Source organism: Gracilinanus agilis, chromosome 2 (assembly GCF_016433145.1).
Source record: "Gracilinanus agilis isolate LMUSP501 chromosome 2, AgileGrace, whole genome shotgun sequence".
NCBI lineage: Eukaryota > Metazoa > Chordata > Mammalia > Didelphimorphia > Didelphidae > Gracilinanus > Gracilinanus agilis.
Genome location: NC_058131.1, coordinates 163,120,158 through 163,140,435, shown reverse-complemented (window position 1 = coordinate 163,140,435; position 20,278 = coordinate 163,120,158).

The following is a 20,278-nucleotide window of genomic DNA, read 5'->3' as shown; positions in this document are numbered from 1 at the left end:
TGGTAAGGGTGGGCAATGGGGGTCAAGTGACTTGCCCAGGGTCACACAGCTGGGAAGTGGCTGAGGCCGGGTTTGAACCTAGGACCTCCTGTCTCTAGGCCTGACTCTCACTCCACTGAGCTACCCAGCTGCCCCCTAGAACTAGGAAATTGAGAAGGATTTCAGTGTTCAAAAACATGAAAGGAGTACAGTCCAGCTACTTCCAATTTTGGCTCTAATATAAATTACATGTTGGGAAAGAGAATAACATTAGGCTGGATAAGTAGGTCCTGACTCTCCTTCCTGGGGACCCTTTCTTCTTATTGGCTGGTTATTTCTAAAACCTCCTTTTTAATGGAAATTCCCAGAGAAGACATGTCTTCATCTTTCCTAGATTCCTTCTTAACTCTCTAGACTTTCTTTTCTATGCTGTACCTAGCTCTGCTCCCTCATCTCCCTTTCCAGCTACTTTTTGTGTCTTCTTTCCTCATTAGAATATAAGTTCCTTGAGGGCAGGGATTATCTTTCTTTTAGCTTTTATTTGTGAACCAGCACTTGGTACAGTGCTTGGCACATAGTAAGCACTTAAAAATAATTGTTGTTGCCTGTTGTTGAATTGGGTCAGACTTGCTCTCAGGATAAAAGCTGCACCAGTGCTTCCTTAGAGGAAAATTTTGCTTAGGTAATGTATATTTATGGTAAGTATAGCCTAGTATAAGTTCACACAGGCTCAAATTTCACTAGGAAAGGGATTTATTAACTTCAGGAAAACAGGGAGAGGGGAGGTGGATTTTAGGAATGAGGAGGAGGTAAGCTATCTAAAATCTTCAGTAAACTTGTTGGCTTCACATTCCCCAGAGGGGAAAGTGTTTTGAATAACTTAACTTTAATCTCACTCACTAACTAACCTTTCTCCTATCCAATGGTTCCCAAACTTTTTTGGCCTACCGCCCCCTTTCCAGGAAAAAATATTATTTAGCCCTCTGGAAATTATTTTTTAAATTTTAATAGCAATTAATAGGAAAGATAAATGCACCTGTGGCCATCACCGCTCCCTGGATCGCTGCAGCACCCACGAGGGGGCGGTGGCGCCCACTTTGGGAATCACTGTCCTAATCTAAATTTAAGATGGTGAAGGTGACCTTTATTGAAGATTAGTTGAGATCTTGCAAGTGAGGTAATTTTTCCCAGTGCTCACAGACTGGTATAGTCTCTATGGAGTAAACCAGCAAAGTATCACCCTACTCCCTGAGGTCAGAGATGAGCTAACAAAAAGCAATGCTACACTTCTTCCCAGCCTCCCTTGAATCCCAAAAAGCAGTGTCCAAAGTGTCCTTGCAAGTTGGGTATCTTGGCTTTTTATACTCAGGTTCTTAACTGCCCCAACTGCCCCTTCTCCTGGAGTTCTGGGGGGCACTGTGGAATTCTCTGAGACAGCTTTAACCCCACTTAAGATCATGGATGTTACACTGTCTACATATCATCCAGCCTTTTTAAAAACTGACAGCAGGTCTGATGCAAAATAGAAACTTCTTCTCAAGATTCTTGAGAACAAAAGGAAAGTTTTTCAGGTTAAGGGGAGGCTCCATGTAGAGCCTATCCTGGCAGAATGGATGGATGAGAACAATTTGCTTCAATGTCCATGAAGGCAGCTGAAGCAGGTATGTGGAGTGCTTAGAGCTTGGACAAACATAAAAGGTTATCCACTTCATCCTAAACTGTCATCAGCCATCCTGACTTTTGTCCTGTCACTGCACTTTGAAAGAATGAGACTGATGACTGTGCAACTGTCTCACATTAAAAGAGAACTGTTTCAGAAGGGAATAAAGATGGATTTCATTCATGAAGTCTCTTTGTAGTAGGTAGAGAGAGACACTATGAGAATTATTGGTCTACCTGAAAGCCTGGAACAACAACAACAACAACAACAACAACAACAACAGCCTTTACATCAGAAATTATCCAAGAAAACTGCCCTGATATTCTTGAACAAGAAGGCAAAATAGACATTGAAAAAATCCATAGATTACCCCCTAAATTAAATCCCCAAAAGACAACCCTAGGAATGTTATAGCCAAATTCAAGAGCTTCCAGACCAAGGAGAAAATATTTCAAGTGGCTAGATAGAGGCAAGTCAGATATCACGGAGCTGCAGCCAGTATTACACAGGATATGGTAGCTTCAGCTTCCACACTAAAGGACTGCAAGGCTTGGAATATGATGTTCAGGAAGGCAAGAGAATTGTATCCACAACCAAGAATCACCTAGCCATCAAAACTGACTACATACTTTCAGGGGAAAATACGGGCATTTAATAAAATAGAAGATTTCTAAGCATTCCTAAAGAAAAGACCAGAACTAAACAGAAAATCTGATGTCCAAATACAAAATTCAAGAGAACCATAGAAAGATAAGCAAGAAAGAGGGGGAAAAAAGAATTCCAGATATGTTTGGCCTAGCCTACAAAATAACACTTGCTGAGGAAGGAATTATTTGCTACTCACTTACATCTTTTATTACTCTCTCCAAAGGTCAATCCATATTATCTATTTTTCCAGTATCATGCCTTCATGCCAATACTGAGACCAAAACTTGAACATGCTAGTCTTTTAAGGCCTGATAAGTGGTATGTAGGGTATATGGATATCCAAGGATTAGCACTTCTAGTGTGAGGACTTGCAGAGACCTTTTCAGAGATACTCATCTACCTTTGGTGTTCACCTGACACTCAACTCTTCCCTGTGACTCCAAGAAACTAGAGCAAATTCAGAATAGGTGGATGACAACAATTAGATCCAGTGGCCATGAAGGCAGTTGAAGCAGGTGTAAAAAATAAAACTGTCTCAGCAACCAGCCTAAATCTGGTTGAGAATAGCTAACAGGTCACAGACCTGTTGGTGAGTTAGGAGTGTGTCTATTCTAAGCATGTGAAGGCTTCCTCCATTAGAATGGGCAGATGAGCATAATTTTTTTTCCAATAGCCTTGAAGGCAACTGAATCAGATACTGTGGAGTACTAAGAGCTTGGACAGACATCAGTCTTCATGGTTACCTACTGCATCCACCAGTCATCCTGACTATTGTGTCATGCCACTAAACTCCACAAGAGTGATTGAGGTTGATGACTTTGTCCTACTCAGTCTCATTTAAATCCAGTTCATATGTAATTCAAGTCTTCATCCTATGATGTCATTGGTCCTCTTCAAAAAATGGCAAACAAGTGTTAGGAATAAGTTTTGCAACTATGAGAAGCTGATGTACAAGGCAGTGCATTCTAAGTAAGAATGCATTGGATAGATTCTGCTCTGGTTACAGAATTTCAGAATTTCAGGTAGAAGAAGCAACAGAGCTCAATAAATCCAATATGTATATGAACTGAAATCCCTTCTCTAGCTTCTTGAATATATGGCCACTCTGTGATAAGAGCTCCTGTAACCTTCAGTTACTCCCTGTTGCTTATGACAGGCAGTGTGGTATAATGCAAAGGGCCCTAGACTTGAAGTCAGATCTTTATACCCGAGATCCACACCAAATAACTAAGTGGCCTTAAGCTCTCACAGCTTCAGAGTCCTCATTTAGAAAATGGATACTATATCCCAAGTCCTCTGATTCCAGATCTTCTCCATTCTATTTCACGAGGGCAGTTAGATGGCATAGAGAGTCAGTATAGGTGTCAGGACACTTATTGGGAAAACCAGGGGAGTTAACTTAAATATTATATGTGGGTTCAGAAGAGTGAGTAGGAGACAGGAATGGACAATAGATGGGGACTTAACAAGTTAGGGAAACTGGGTTTAACTGTCAAGGGAAATGACTGTTGACAGAAGTGACAGGCCTAACTGTCACCCTGTTCCATCTAGACAAGGGGCCTGTGAAAACTAGCAAGCAAATAACAAGAAGGTTTGTAACAAATTTAATTAAGGGAACTATGGTCTAAACTTTAGACTCTAAAGGATGGGAATAGGGGTTTCTATACTTCCAGATTATGGGCAAACCACAGGGTCAGGGGAGGGACTTATCTACACTGAACTGAGAACTAAAGCAGGACAGGGCCTAAAGAATAGCAGGACTGAAGTGGGTATTCTCACAGCAGAGTCCTGACACATTCCAGTAATGTTGCAGCTCTTCCAGGACCACTATCTGTACTTCTTCAGGTGGGTAGATTCTGGGAGCTAACCCAGCCCAAATTAATCTGCAACTCAGATTGGGATTAATAGTCTCTACCAAAAATCTCTCACAAGTAGATGACAGTCTTCCTTCTGGATATCAAGAAATCTGGGTGCAAACTCCACTTCCTCTGAGGTCTCCCAGGATCAGTTACAACTTGTCCCAACCACCATGGAGTTCATCTCAGAGAGAAAGGCCACACTTCCTGCTTCCCCATTCCATTTAGAATTCTCCAGCCCTTCCTGCTAGGTCTCCTAAATAATAATTTAGTAAACTTCCTCACAACAGGAGGACCTGATTCAAATCCAGCCCCAAGACACTAGGAGCCATGTGACCCTGGGAAAGTCACTTCAACATGTTTGCCTCAAGTTTTTCATCTGTGAAAAATGATCTGCAGAAGGAAATGGCAAACCACTTCAGTATCTTTGCCAAGAAAGCCCCAAATGAGGTTACAAAGAGTTGGATACAATTATCTACTAAACAGCAACATATTATCTCACACAGTATCTTAGAATCAACTAATATTTAATAAATGTTTGTTCATTTGAACTGGGCTTTGAAGAAAGAGTAGACATCTTATTGGCTAGAGATTACAGGTGGCATCTAGGCAAGGGCAATGATATTTAGTTGGAGTAAAGGATTTATTTAATGGAGTTAGGGATGTGCTGGTAAATTTTTAGCAAACAGCTTTCTAGAAAAAAATGCACCTATGATACACTTTTAAATTTAATCAGCATTATTAATTTCTCCATTACTTAAGTTTAAACAATCAACAAAACCATAAAAGGAGCCCTAATTTGTAGCTTCAGTTGATTTTTAAAGTGTAATTGAAAAATTTACACTGAAAATTTAACAATCAGCTGAGCTGGGTCTAGCACAGCTCAATGGAGAAAAGAGAGATAAATCTGGAAAGATGAATAAAGATCAAATTGTGAGGTGGGGAGGTTATGGGGAAGAGGTAGGCTTTGAGTGTTGAAATAAGGAGGTTAGATGGGTGTTGTAGGGAAATGAACAATTAGACCAGGAACTGAGCTGAATTCTCCTTCTGGCTTCTGTCACTAATTACCTCTGGGTTCTTAGGCAAGGGGCTCTTTTTAGGCCTCACTTTCCTTATCTATAAAATGGAAGGAATTGAAGCCTTTTCTACCATGGAGCTTCCAAAGCTTCATGGAGTACAGAGCAATGGTGATATAAAAATCTCCTGACCCATAATGCCCTGCTTACTGGGATGTTACTTTTCCTAGCCTGATATGTCTGACCGCAAATAGTTCTAAGGCAAGATCACTTAGGAACAATTAATTGGCTTATTGTGTACCACCCACAGAAAGCAATTAAAAGAACCCTTGAAATACCACCAGAGAGTGTGGATCATCCCAGGATTAGTCTACTATTCGGGCTATAGTTAAATTTCTGACTTGGGATTTTATTTAACCTGTACTTAATTCTCTAAATGTTTATATAACAGAGCCCAATTCAGCCAATGGAAAATCCCTAATTCTACACCTTCCTGGATTAATACAGTCAGAGAGCTTTTGCATTTTATATGCTGCTTTGTTAACTAAGAGGCCATGGCAGCTTCAAATAATAATAGATGCCATTTAAATAGCACTAAGATTTTATGAAGTGCTTCACAGGCATGATCTCATTTGGTCCTCATCACAACTGGGTAACACAAGTTTTATAGGTATTGTTATTCCCTTTTTACAGCTTTAGAGAGTTTAAGTGGACATCAAAAAGTTTACATTCTACTGCAATTAGGTGGAGAATACCATAGAGAAGTTAAGTGACTTGTTTAAGGTAACATAATATAGGATGTGGTCAATCACCTGTATAAGGGAATTAGTTTGCCTGAGAATGAACAGGAAATTTATTAAGGTTGGTTAGATATATATTTTCTTTTTTTTCCCTTTCCTTTCCTTTCCTTTCCTTTCCTTTCCTTTCCTTTCCTTTCCTTTCCTTTCCTTTCCTTTCCTTTCCTTTTCCTTATTCTCTTCTCTCTTCTCTTCTCTTCTTTTCTCTCACTAATTACCTCTGGGTCCTTAGGCAAGTGACTCTTTTTAAGCCTCATTTTCCCTATCAATAAAATGGAAGGAGTTGAACAAGATTATGTGTGAAGCCTTTTCCAACATGAAACAACTAATGCTCCATGGAGTAAGATTAATGGTGATATAAAAAGCTCAGGACCCATAATGCCCTGCTTACTGGGATGTTACTTTTCCTAGCCTGATATGTCTGATCACAAATAGTTCTAAGGTAAGATCACTTAGGAACAATTAATTGGCCAAATTTGAACCAAAGACATTGTTTCTTGACCTGCTTCTCAATCCACTGAGCCACCTAGGTGCCTGCTGAGATGTGTATTTTTGAATGCCTAGTGGGAACCCCAGGAGCAGCAGACATGTGGGGAAGCTGCCCCCCATTTTGTCCTTTCACTTCTGGTACTTACAATCCTAAAAACCACCCTTTCCTCCTCTCCTACTTTGTGAGATCATCCCCTATCTCCTGGATGAACTGAGATCTTATCTCACTCCTGATTTAGAGTTCACTAACTCTTTTCTGTTTTTGGTAGTATATGCAAATCTGTATAATTTCATTGATTTCTCTTTGTTGTTTTCTTTGATAAAGAGGTTTATTAGATATTATGATGGTCTTTTGGTGTAACCAGTATTTGGTGGAAAGTAGTTGAATTGGTAAGCACAAGCTAAATCATTGGGAAGAATTTTTCATTTTAATCCCTATTATAAGACTTGGGTAGATCTTTTTGAAGAGTGGTAGATAGATATAATTCTAGCTCAATACTCCTATTGTTTATTGGAGTACAGATAGCTCAGATTCAGCAACCTTGGATCCTGTTTGCCCCCTATACCTTTAGGTAGGCAGCTAGGAGAGTCCTTCTTTGACTCTCTACAAAGATGGGCCATACCATGGATCATACTTAGTTGTGCCACCTGAAAATCACCACATATACCATTAGAGGACTCACATATACATGTTTACCTGCTAAATAAATACAAGATAATCTTTGAATCAGGCAGAAGTGGCACTAAAAACTAGAGAAATTAGGAAAGGCCTTTTTTTAATGAAGTGGCAGATAAATTAAGCTTTGAAGGGAATAAGAGGTTCCAATAATCAGATTTTAAGTCAAGTCAAAAGGCATATTTTAAGGGAGATGGGGAGGGAGAACATTTCATGAATAGGGATTTAGCCTGTGCAAAGGAAGGCATGGAGGCAGGAGATGGGATTTTATGAGATGATCAGAAAAAATTTGGAAGGGCTTATATGATGTGATGCAAAGTGAAGTGCGCAGAAGCAGGAGAGCATTGCACACAGTAATAGCAATAATGTAGGATGATCAGTTGTGAGTGGCTTAACTATTACCCAGGCTCCAGGATCCTGAACAACTTCAAGGTACTCATTATGAAAAAGGCTCTCCTCTGCCAAAGAAAGAATATAGAGATCCTGCTCTATAATCAGAGACTTATCTGAGTGGCCTAGGGTGGTTGTTGGATGTAAAGAACAAAACAGATTGGAAGTACAGCTTGTTAGCTCGAAGTGCTCCGAGGTACAATGGAGTCACCAGTTTATATAGAAAGTTAAAGATCCCCTTCCACCAAAAGCCCAAGAAAGTTTCCCACAATTACACAGAGCAGTATTTTTACTATAGTCAAAACAAAAGCCTTAGAAGCTTCCAGGTGTAGATAAAACCTATGCTAAACTATCAACTATATGTGTTATCATTAAGTGAAGTCTGGGACATTTTGTTAGGCTGGAAAGCCCCTGAATTTCTCAGCCTTGATGGTGTTAAACAATATTTTTGAGCCTCATTATTTTACTTTAATTTTGGGCAAAATGCCCCTGCTAAGGGTTCAACCTTGGCTATACCAGGCAGCTGCATTCTTGGCCAAAGGGGAACAGTGTTAACCCTCCTGCTGGATTACTGAGAGCCCAAAGCTTTTTCAATAAGACTATATTGCTTTTTAAAGAAAGGTGTGAATTATGAAAGGAATCAAAAGAGGAATCTCAGATTTTTATCTTAGATGGCCCATTCCAGACTTGTACCTAATTATAGGGAGAAAAGGTCAATACACAGCTCTGGCGGTCTGCATTGATCTTTTGATGGGGTCCAGATAAAAATATCTACTTGAGATTCTAATTTCTCTTAATGGCTTCCCACAAAAGAACAGATCGGTCTGAATGTAGATTGAAGCATACCATTCTTCACTTTATTTCTTCCATGATTTTTTCTCTAGTGTAAGAGATATGTGTCTTCTTTTACAAGATGATGAACTTGAAAGTATGTATTATATGATAAAACATATACAACCAATATCATATTACCTACCCTCTCAGAAATGGGGAAGGGGAGGGATAGTAGAGAAGGAGAGAAGGCAGATTGCAAAATGTCAGAAGACAATTATTAAAAATTGGATCGACATAATCTGGGAAAAATGGGATTTTGTGGAAAGGGGGAAGCAATAGACTAGTTTGGCTGAACATTGATTGTGTGATAGTGAATATTTTGTATTCAGCAAGGAAATATATAGGTACAGGCAGACAGATTGCGAAGGTTTCTAAATGTCAAACAGAGGAGTTTGCATTTGATATCAGAGGCAATGAGAAGCTACAGAAACTTCTTGAGAAGGAAAATGACCTGATCAGACCTGCACATAAAGGATATCAATTTGTTAGATGTGGGGAAGATGGATTGGAGAGGGGAAAGACCTGGGGCAGGAACACTACCCAGGAGGCTATTGAAATCATTTTAGAAAGAGGAGATATGAGTCAGGATGGAGGTGATTAAGATGTGTATAGAAAGAAGAGTACAGATGTGAGAGATGTTGAAGTAAAATTGAAGAGATTTAGCAGCTCTTTGGATACAAGGGTAGGAGTAAAGTTGTAAAGATGATTCCTAGGTTTGAACCTGGGCAACTGAAAGAATAGTGATATGACCCTTAGCAAGTCATTTAACCCCAATTGTCTGGCCCTTACCACTCTTCTGCCTTGGAATCTATACTTAGTATCAATTCTAAGATGGAAGGTAAGGGTTAAAAAATAAAAACAAATAGTGGTATCCTAGAAAAATAGTATGCAAGTTAGTAGGAAGGATAGATGTGGAAAAGACAATTAATTCTATTTTATAATGGCGGTGGAACATAAAAGTAGAAATGCAGAACTGAAATTGAAGAAAGAGATGAGAGAGTAATCAATATAGAGAGGGTAGCTGGAACCATGGGAATTACTTAGAGAGGATAGAAAGAGAAGAAAGAGCCAGGACAAGGATATGAACCCTACCTATACATTTCAAGAGATTTGCAGTTATTCTGAATGTTAAAAAGATCAATAGAATCATTTCCATCTCTTTTCCTCCAAAAGACAATATCTATGAATTTGGTTCAGAATCTTACTCTTCCCTCTGCTCCTAGCATTTCTCTTCCTTCTCTTTGCCAACCATCATGGCTCCTAAAATGTGTACCTTGCCTCCTTCTTCCTTTTTCCAGTACCATTTCATATGTCATAAACTTCTTAAGGGCAGAGATTGCCTTGCTTGATTATATTTGGTATTCCCAATGCTAAGTACAGTTCCCAGTATATAGTAAGTACTCACTAAAGATCTATCTCTTTTATTTATCTATTTATATGTCTTCCCTCTCTCTGTCTAGAGCAATCCATCTATTCATCCATCTAACCAGCCATCAATCAATCACCTATCTACCCAAATATCTTTTATTTATCTACTTATATATCTTTATCTAGCTATCATCCATGTATATTCTTGAATATCTTTCATCTATTCATATTTGTATCTATCTTGAATGTACTTATTTATATACATGTTATCTCCTCCATTAAAATGTAAATTACTCGAGGGCAAGGACTGCTTTTACTTTTTGCTTTTATCCTCAGGATTTATACAGAATCTGGTAGACAGTACATATTTAATACATGTTAATAGATCAATGGTAATATTTAAAAGACTTTACAATGTGGTATGGATACCTATGGGAGAATGCCAGTTACTGACAAGGGTATGTTGTTTAGTCATTTTCCAGTTGTGTCTGATACTTCACGGCCTCATTTGGAGTTTTCTTGGCAAAGATGCTGGAATAGTTTGCCATTTCCTTCTCCAGCTCATTTTACAGATAAAGAAACTGAGGAAAACAAGGTTGTGTCTGAGGCCAGATTTGAACTTAGCAAGAAGAGACTTCCTGACTTCCTGAGTCCTTTCTGACTTCCTGACCCCAGGACTCTATCTACTCTGTCACCTGGCTTCCCATGACTAAGGTAATCAAGAAAGAAAAAGCAATAGAGTACTATGTGAGCTAGCTGAAACTATAGGGATATCCTAAAAATATCAATGAGAATAGTATTGATGGAGTTAATGAAAAACATGTTATCGTGTCCCTTGTTGCTTATCAGAAGCTGATGAATAAGTATGAAGCCCACGTTATAAAAGAAGAATGGACTCTATACACTATGAAATGACTGTTGAAAGGTTTGACACCTTACTTAGGAGCCATGGTCTCATTTTCAATTGTTAGTAATGGCCCTGGGGTGTTCAGATGAGATAGATTTTCAGTACTATTACAATGGATTCAATATGGAAAGCTGTGGAATTTTTCAGGGAGTGTTATCTTCAACCACCAGGAGAGGACTCTTTGAAGGTCTGGCTAGGTCATGACATAGAAATAATATAGACCTGGCTGGATACTGATGTGGAACAAAGTAGGAGATGAACAGAGAATTTCAGAGAGTCTTCTTTTGACCTCATATACCCTTTGAAAATGGATTGCTGAAAACTCACGAAGGGCGAATGCCTGCTGATGATAGATATGCAATTGGTATCATGGAGAGCACACAGGGAGGCTGTGCTTGTAATATTTCTTGATACCTTCCAGTAGAAACATCATAGATCATTATATAAAGGATCAATCCATAGAGCTGCCCTACTTGGTTCCAGTTGATTGTGTGGGAGATTTGAGGCTTGCTTTTTACCCATGTATAACCAGAAGACATAAACCAGAAGTTACTTGAACAGTTTAGGGTGAGATAAAATGAAAATTGCCTAAATAGCAGTTCTGCACATAGCTTTATGTTCTAAAGACCTTTAAGTATCAATACCTGGAGAAAATAAAATTGTAGTTGTAAGTTAAGTTACTGAATGCTGTTTTTTTAATTGTTCTGTCACTGTATGGAGTGACTTTCTTTTATATTTTATCATTTCTATCATGTGTAGGAAACAAATACCTGTCCCATTTCTTATTTATACTGTATCTTCAATACCTTTCTACATACACCCCTTCCAGGGTGACTGAGACATGAGTTAAACCTATTATAGGGGATAAGGGGAGATGGTAATGAGGGGGTCACCAGGGGCCTAGGAACCAGCAATTAAACTAGCTGGAGATTGGAGTTGATGTTATCAGAGGGGAGAAGCCTCAGCTGAACTGCCCAGTGAGTCTCCACTGCTAGCTGCAGGATCCTTTAACATGTTGGGTTATTGGCCCCTCCCTGCTGAGGTAACTGACTCCCTAATGGGTGAGATCAGAGCCCAGCAGGAAACCGTGGCTCAACTTCCTGGCAACAATGGATGCTTAGCTTTCACTTCGACATAACCCCTACTTTTCAAAATTCTGTCCTCCCCTTAGTCTCCTTAGTTTTGAAGGTGTTAGAATAATCACAGGAACTCACTGATTAAGGCTAAGGGATTTATTTGAACTGGAAAGGGAAAACTGAGGTAAGAGGGCTTAGGTTTGCTAAGCTGTTGCTAGGGGCAACTGGCAGGTGCAGGGAAAGACCTAAAGGGCCTTGACAGGCTGAGGGCAACCAGCCCCCAGGCAGAGATAGCTAGAGTCTGGTTTGGTGTTATTTGCTCAGCTAGATACACCTATGATGTTGTTGAATTGCTCTAGAGATGGTCCTAACCACTAGGATACACTATCTAAGTTCCTACCCAGGATCCTCCTCCCTTCCACCCTTCCCGATCAGGGGCCCAAGGGGAAAGGTGAGGGATAACAAGTTGTCTGGGTGAGGTCAAGGGGAAAAGAACCCCAAGGTTGGGTTTGCAGGGCCTTATATAGTCAGAGACCAACTGCCAGTTAGTACCTGCCCCATAGAGCATGCCATCGGCAAAATTCCATTCTGAAAACTGAAAGGATTGCCTAGGGTAATGTTGCATGCAAAATCTCTGCACTAAAAACCCCACTATCTAAATAATTTTTCCCTGAACCAGCATGGTAGGTGCATAACTAACTGAATATTTTTTTTTAAACCCTTACCTTCCATCTTGGAGTCAATACTGTGTATTGGCTCCAAGACAGAAGAGTGGTAAGGGCTAGGCAATGGGGGTTAAGTGACTTGCCCAGGGTCACACAGCTGGGAAGTGTCTGAGGTCAGATTTGAACCTAGGACCTCCTGTCTCTAGGCCTGGCTCTCAATCCACTGAGCTACACAGCTGCCCCCATAACTAACTGAATATTGCAAGAAACTAGCGGTCAGGCTATTTCAGGACTGAACTTTATTCTACTGTACACACTGGCGAACAGTTGAAAGAACACTTAGGAAAAAGGAAGAGGTAAAGTATCCCATAACTTTGGGGGCTGCAGCAATTTATTTATTATTAAAATAATAAATTTAGAGATGAAAGGGACCTTAGATAGACACTTTCTAATCCAACCCATCCTTTCATAATTTAGGAAACTATAACTCAGAAAGGTTGTTCTTTGCCCACAGTCACACAGCTACTAAGTGTTACAATTAGGATCTGAATTCTGGGCTTCCTTAGCCAAAGCCTAGTATTCTATCTACTATACCACATTGCTTTTATATCCAGAAACAATAAAACTCTTTAGGGTAAGTAATGATTATAATCCCATCCCACCTCACACACAGCTGGTATAGTGATCCAGAAAGCAAGGGGATAGCATTTGGACACACTAGAACCCATGCTTCCTGTGCAGAAGCCTGTAAAAAGATAAAGGCTGCAGCACCATGGTAGTGCTGAATAGTCTAGCACAGGGGTAAGGATAGAGGCTTTGTGCCAATGGCTAAAGAATGGAAGATTCACCAGAACAAGGAACTCAGCACAAGAACTAGTATGTCCTCACCTCATGAATGGGATGCAGGATGGTACACAGGGAGAGACACACTCAATTCTCAAAATTCCTGACTTTTTTCAAAAAAGATACTGGATAATTCCTTTCTTGGAGATAAAGGGTAAGTTAGGCAGTGTCATTATTGATATGATTGTAGAAACCATTCCTCATCATAAGAATGCTAAAGGAGATGACTGGGATGTGTATGGGGTAATTGGACTTTGATAAAAAAAAAAAAAAAAAAACAAGTACACAGCAATAGGATCATCATAGCCTTGAAGTTTGGAGAGACCTTTAAGATCTTTTAGTCCAACATTCTCATTTTAGAGATGAAGAAATTGAGGCAGAGAGAAGTTAAGTGACTTGTCTAAGGTTATGTAATTATTAAGTATCTGACACCAAAATCATGGTCTTTTCACTGTAACATCCTAAGAGCTAATGACAATAATAGTTCACATTTCTATAGTGCTTTAAGATTTTAAAAATACCCTTTACATATATATTATATCATTTGATTCTCACTAGGTAGATACTTTTTATCACTCTCATTTTTAGATAAGGGAGCTGAGGTTAAGGAAATTAAGTAACTTTCTTTGGGTCCCACAAACAATAAGTGTTAGAAGCAGGATTTGGCGATAAGTCTTCCTAACTTCCAAATAAGTGTTTTATACAATATGTCATTTAGCTGCTTCTAGATACCATGCTATGAATTCCAGATTGCCCACACGGTCTGTTAGGTAGTTGTTGGTTTCCAGTGCTGAAACTATATGATAAGTACTATTAGATCCTCAAGAAAAAGAAGATAAATCCAACTATTCTAAAGGGCAATTTGGAATTATGCACAAAGGGCTTGAAAAGAATTTATGCCTTTTGATCCAACCATACCACTGCTGGGTTTATACCCCAAAGAGATAATAAGGAAAAATACTTCTAGAAAAATATTTATAGCCACTCTCTTTGTGGTGGCAAAAAATTGGAAAATGAGGGGATACCCTTTGATTGGGGAATGGCTGAACAAATTGTGGTATCAGATGGTGATGAAATACTATTGTGCTCAAAGGAATGATGAACTGGAGGATTTCTATGTGAACTGGAAAGACCTCCAGGAAGTGATGCAGAGCAAAATGACCAGAACCAGGAGAACATTGTACATAATAACAGATACATTGTGGCACAATCAAATGTAACATGTTTTTCTACTAGTAGCAGTACAATGATCCAGGATAATCCAGAGGAATTTATGAGAAAGAACTATATCCGCATCCAGAGAAAGAATTGTGAGAGTAGAAACACAGAAGAAAAACATAGGATCAATGATATGGTTCAATGGGGATATGATTGGGGTACTGGTGTTAAAAGATCACTCTACTGCAAATATGAATAATATGGAAATAGGTTTTGAACAATAATACATGTACAACCCAGTGGAATTGCTTGTCAGTTCTTGAAGGAGGGAGGGAAAAGGGGAGGGGAAGAACATAAGTTGTGCAACCATGGAAAAATAGCCTAAAAAATAAATAATTAAAGACAGAGAGAGAGAAGAAGATAAGAAAAAGATGGTCAAAAACTGGGGTTCTATCTATTCAAATACATCCCTCAGGGGAGCTTAGGGGAGGTTTGTCACTTTTCAACACTACAAAAAAGGGTAAAAGACATCAAGGATTGGTATCGTTGTATGATCTCACCGTGTTTAGAAAGATGTTAAAAGAGCATGAGGAAAGGTTGCTGAAGGGTATTTTTTTTAACATTTAATAATATTTATTTTTAGAAAAGTTAACATGGTTACATGATTCATGCTCCTACTTTCCCCTTCACCCCTGACCTCCCCCCCCCATAGCCAATGCGCATTTCCACTGGTTTTAACATGTGTCATTGAGCAAGACCTATTTCCAAATTGTCAATAGTTGCATTGGTGTGGTAGTTTTGTGTCTACATCCCCAATCATGTCCGCCTCAACCCATGTGTTCAAGCAGTTGCTTTTCTTCTGTGTTTCCTCTCCTGCAGTTCTTCCTCTGAATGTGGGTAGCGTTCTTTTCCATAACTCCCTCAGAATTGTCCTGGGTCATTGCATTGCTGCTGGTACAGAGGTCCATTACATTCAATTTTACCACAGTGTTTTGGTCTCTGTGTACGATATTCTTCTGGCTCTGCTCCTTTCGCTCTGAATCAATTCCTGGAGGTCTTTCCAGTTCACATGGAACTCCTCTAGTTTATTATTCCTTTGAGCACAATAGTATTCCATCACCAGCATATACCACAATTTGTTCAGCCATTCCCCAATTGAAGGGCATACTCTCATTTTCCAGTTTCTTGCCACCACAAAAAGCACAGTTATAAATATTTTCGTACAAGTCTGTTTATCTATGATCTCTTTGGAGTACAAACCCAACAATGGTATGGCTGGATCAAAGGGCAGGCATTCTTTTATAGCCCTTTGAGCATAGTTCCAAATTGCCAGCCAGAATGGTTGGATCAGTTCACAACTCCACCAGCAATGCATTAATTTCCCAGTTTTGCCACATCCCCTCCAACTTTCATTACTCTCCCCTTCTTTCATTTTAGCCAATCTGCTAAGTGTGAGGTGATATCTCAGAGTTGTTTTGATTTGCATTTCTCTAATTATTAGAGATTTAGAACACTTTCTCATGTGCTTATTGATACTTTTGATTTCTTTATCTGAAAATCACCTATTCATGTCCCTTGCCCATTTATACATTGGGGAATGGCTTGGTTTTTTTATACAATTGATTTAGCTCCTTGTATATTTGAGTAATTAGACCCCTGTCAGAGTTTTTTGTTATAAAGATTTTTTCCCAATTTGTTGTTTCCCTTCTGATTTTGGCTGTATTGTTTTTGTTTGTACAAAAGCTTTTTAGTTTGATATAATCAAAATCATTTATTTTACATTTTGTAATTTTTTCTAAGTTATGCTTGGTTTTAAAATCTTTCCTTTCCCAGAGATCTGACAAGTAAACTATTCTGTGTTCACTTAACTTATTTATAGTTTCCCTCTGTATATTCAAGTCATTCACCCATTTTGAATTTATCTTGGTGTATGGTGTGAAATGTTGATCTAAACCTAATCTCTCCCATATTGTTTTCCAATTTTCCCAGCAGTTTTTGTCAAATAGTGGATTTTTGTCCCAAAAGTTGGGCTCTTTGGGTTTATCATACACTGTCTTGCTGACGTCACTTACCCCAAGTCTATTCCACTGATCCTCCCTTCTGTCTCTTAGCCAGTACCATATTGTTTTGATGGCTGCTGCTTTATAGTATAGTTTAATATCTGGTACTACTAGGCCCCCTTCCTTCACATTTTTTTTTCATTATCTCTCTTGATATTCTTGATCTTTTTTTATTCCAAATGAACTTTGTTATAGTTTTTTCTAATTCAGTAAAAAAGTTTTTTGGTAGTTTGATAGTTATGGCGCTAAATAGGTAAATTAATTTGGGTAGAATGGCCATTTTTATTCTGTTAGCTCATCCTACCCATGAGCAATCAATGTTTTTCTAATTGTTTAGACCTAGTTTTAATTGTTTGGAAAGTGTTTTGAAGTTGTTTTTGTATAATTCCTGTGTTTGTTTTAGCAGATAGATTCCTAAGTATTTTATATTGTCTAGATGCTGAAGGTTTTTGATAGCCTAGAACCTGTTGGCCTAAAGGTGTTATGTGGCCAGTACTGATTCAATAGAACTTTTTCCATGTCAGTCATTAAATATTTATTAAGCACCTCCTATGTTAGGCACATAGGTCAAGTAGTGTCTCAAAAGGAAATGAGTATATATTGTGCTGTTAAGAATGATAAACTGCTTAATTTCCATATGAGCTGGAAAGATCTCCACTAACTGATATGGAGCAAAATGAGCAGAAGCAGGAGAACATTGAACACAGAAACTGAAACACTGTGGCACAATCAAATGTAGTAGACTTTGCTACTAATAGCAATACAATGATCCAGGACAATCCTGAGAGACTTATGAGAAAGAATGCTATACACATCCAAAGAAAGAACTGTGGGAGGAAAACATATGATTTATCACTTGTTTATATGGGCATAGGATTTGGGGTTTTGGTTTTTAAAAGATTACTCTATTACAAAAATGAATAATATGGAAATAGGTATTGAGTGATAATATATGTATAACCCAGTGGAATTACTTGTCAGCTTTGGGGTGGGGGGAGGAAAAAGGGGAAGGAAAGAACATGAATCATAAAACTATGGAAAAATACTTAAAAATAAACAAACATTTTCTATATTTTAAAAAGGAAATGAATATAAACCCATAGATGAAAGATGTGTATTTTTTTCAATTGGCCACAACCTAAGGATTTTTGAGAACTGAATACATTTATGATTTGGGCTTTATTATCCGAGACTAGGTAAGGAATTATGTCATCACCAAGTCTCTCAATAGTTTCACTCATGAATGTTTGATTGAGTAGGACTAAAATCAGAAAGGCAAAAAGAAACAAATTGGCCTCATTTGGCAACTGTCAAGAATGGAAATGGTCCTGGTAATGGCACCAAACACTCATGAATTCAGTGTTCATCATTGTCCAAGGTAGACCAGTGTCGAAGCAGATGATTTATCTCAAAGGCCTCTGGCATTGGTATCCCCAGTTGGTGATTCCCAAAGAAGAAATGAAGGTGAAACTGGTTTTTTTTAAGAACTACTGGGATAAGCTGAAAAACACTGGTGGAAATAAGATTTAGAACAACATCTTACGCTATATGGCCCAATAAGTTCAAAATGGATATTGACTTGAATATTATAGATCATTACAAAAAACTTAGAAGAGAACTGAGATAAGGTGCTTAGCTATGACAAGGGGGAAAGTTCTGAACCAAAAAGGGATGGTGGTAATTACAGAAGAGAATATTACATAAAATAACCTTTTGCATGATCAGAAATCAATGTAATTAGGGAAAAGTTTGTATCAAATATTTTAATAAGTGTCTGTATCCAAGCACATGAAGATCTCATGCAAGCATATGTATTCATATACTTATATGACAAAGATATATATTAGATCAAGTGCTGTTCTCTAATTGATGTGATTGAACCAAACATGTAGTTTTCAAAATAACTGTTAACTATTAGTTATCACAGATAAACATACATTAGCTTTGAAAGTTTCAGGAATTTATGTTTTAGGTACTAAAGAGTAGATCATGTTGTGACCCTGTAAGGTTCAAACACCACAAAGCACTCAGTATATCTTCATTGAAAACCAAACCAAAGTCATCCTTGATTCACTTACTTTTCAAATTATATAATTTGGCAAACATCTCCAAAATACAACTGTTTCATCATCTTTGTACATTATTTCAGAGGATCTTATTTAGCAATTAAATGTTTAAAAACCTTAAAGTATTTCTTCAGCTTCTCTTTTTAAAATTTGTTTCCTGTGACCCATCTAGTTGGCTGATGCCAAGGTGAGCTTAAATACATTCATCCACCCATCAGAAGTCACACAAGGCTTTGTCAGCTGAATGTGCTTATTCAATTCTCTCATCTTTGCAATAAACACAGACAAGAGATCTCTCCAACTGCTTAAATAAAAACCATTCACATCCAGCACTGTCTGCCTGCTCTGACTATGCTGTAGACCAAGTCCAATGTCTTTCAGTCACTTTATTTGACTGAGAATTAGCAAAAGATCTAAGCTTATGTTATGGATGAGGCAACATTGTACTCTTCCATCAGATTGTCCCTATTATCACCTTTTTAAGAGCACATGGAATTAGCTCTAACTCCTTTAATGTTGACACAACTTTCTTATGCCTCTCTGCTTGACTTATCATTGTGGTACTCTGGCATTAATACTTTCTAATAAACATAGGGCGACAAACTAAAAAAAATGGGGGCCAACAAGGAACAGATAATGGGACTTTCCTCTTCTAATATGCCATTGATAAATATGAGTATCATAACACCATCTTCCCTGGTCTTCCAGTGATTGGCAGTGAGATCAATTGCAAGGTGAAGGTTTGTGAAGTGATCAGGAAGGGGGGCACCTAAGTGTTTTAGTAGATTGAGATCCAAGATTAGAGACAAGACATTCTGAGTTCAAATCTAGCCTCAGACAATTGCTAGTTGTGTGACCACTTAACCTCCATTGCCCAGCCCTTACCACTCTTCTGTTTTGGAATCAACACACAGAACTGATTCTAAGAAGGAAGGTGAGGGTTTAAAAAAATGACCAAGGACAAGAAAAGAGTATGCAAATTTTCAGAACACAAGCATCATTCCCTACAAGGCATTCTACTATTGAGGAAATGGCAAAAGTATGAGATATAAAACCAAGTCCAGTAATGTATAATACCCAATCCAACAAGAAGTACAAACTGACACCTGGACCTCCCAAAGGTCTATGACTCCATGGTCATAAAAGCATTCAATGGAGATTTAGGGCCAAGTTGAAGTCTGGAACTACTAAGGAACAGAGTTTATTGGCCCAGTATGGTAGATAGCGAATGTAGGTAAGGTATGTGAAGTTTTTGCTCAGTGTTCAAAGGAAAATACTGCTTTCTTGTGTCTATAGTTTAGAGTATAAATACCAGAAAGCCTCTGCTTCATGCAGTTTATATCTAAAAAGTAATACCATTATTAGGTTTATTTCCAAAGGTAATAAGAGAAATACAAAAAGAATCTATGTGTTCTAAAATATTTATCACAGCTCTCCTTGTAGTGGCAAAGAACTTGGAGTTTAAGGGGATGCCTATCAATTGTGGAATGGCTTGATTATAATGGTATACTATTGCCCCATAAGAGATCATGACAGGCTAATTTTGGAAAAACATGAAAAAACCTACATAAAGTTATGAAGAGTAAAATGAGCAGAACCAAGAGAACATTATATACAGCAACAAAAATATTGTCTGAAAATGACTTGTGTATGTTCACCTCCAGAAGAAGAACTTATAAAAAGAAATGATATAATTCTCTCTCTTTCCCTCCCTACCTCCCTCCCCCTTCTCTCTTTCTCTCTCTCCCCCTTGTCTGTCTTTCTATCTATCTGTCAAATGATGCTTTCTC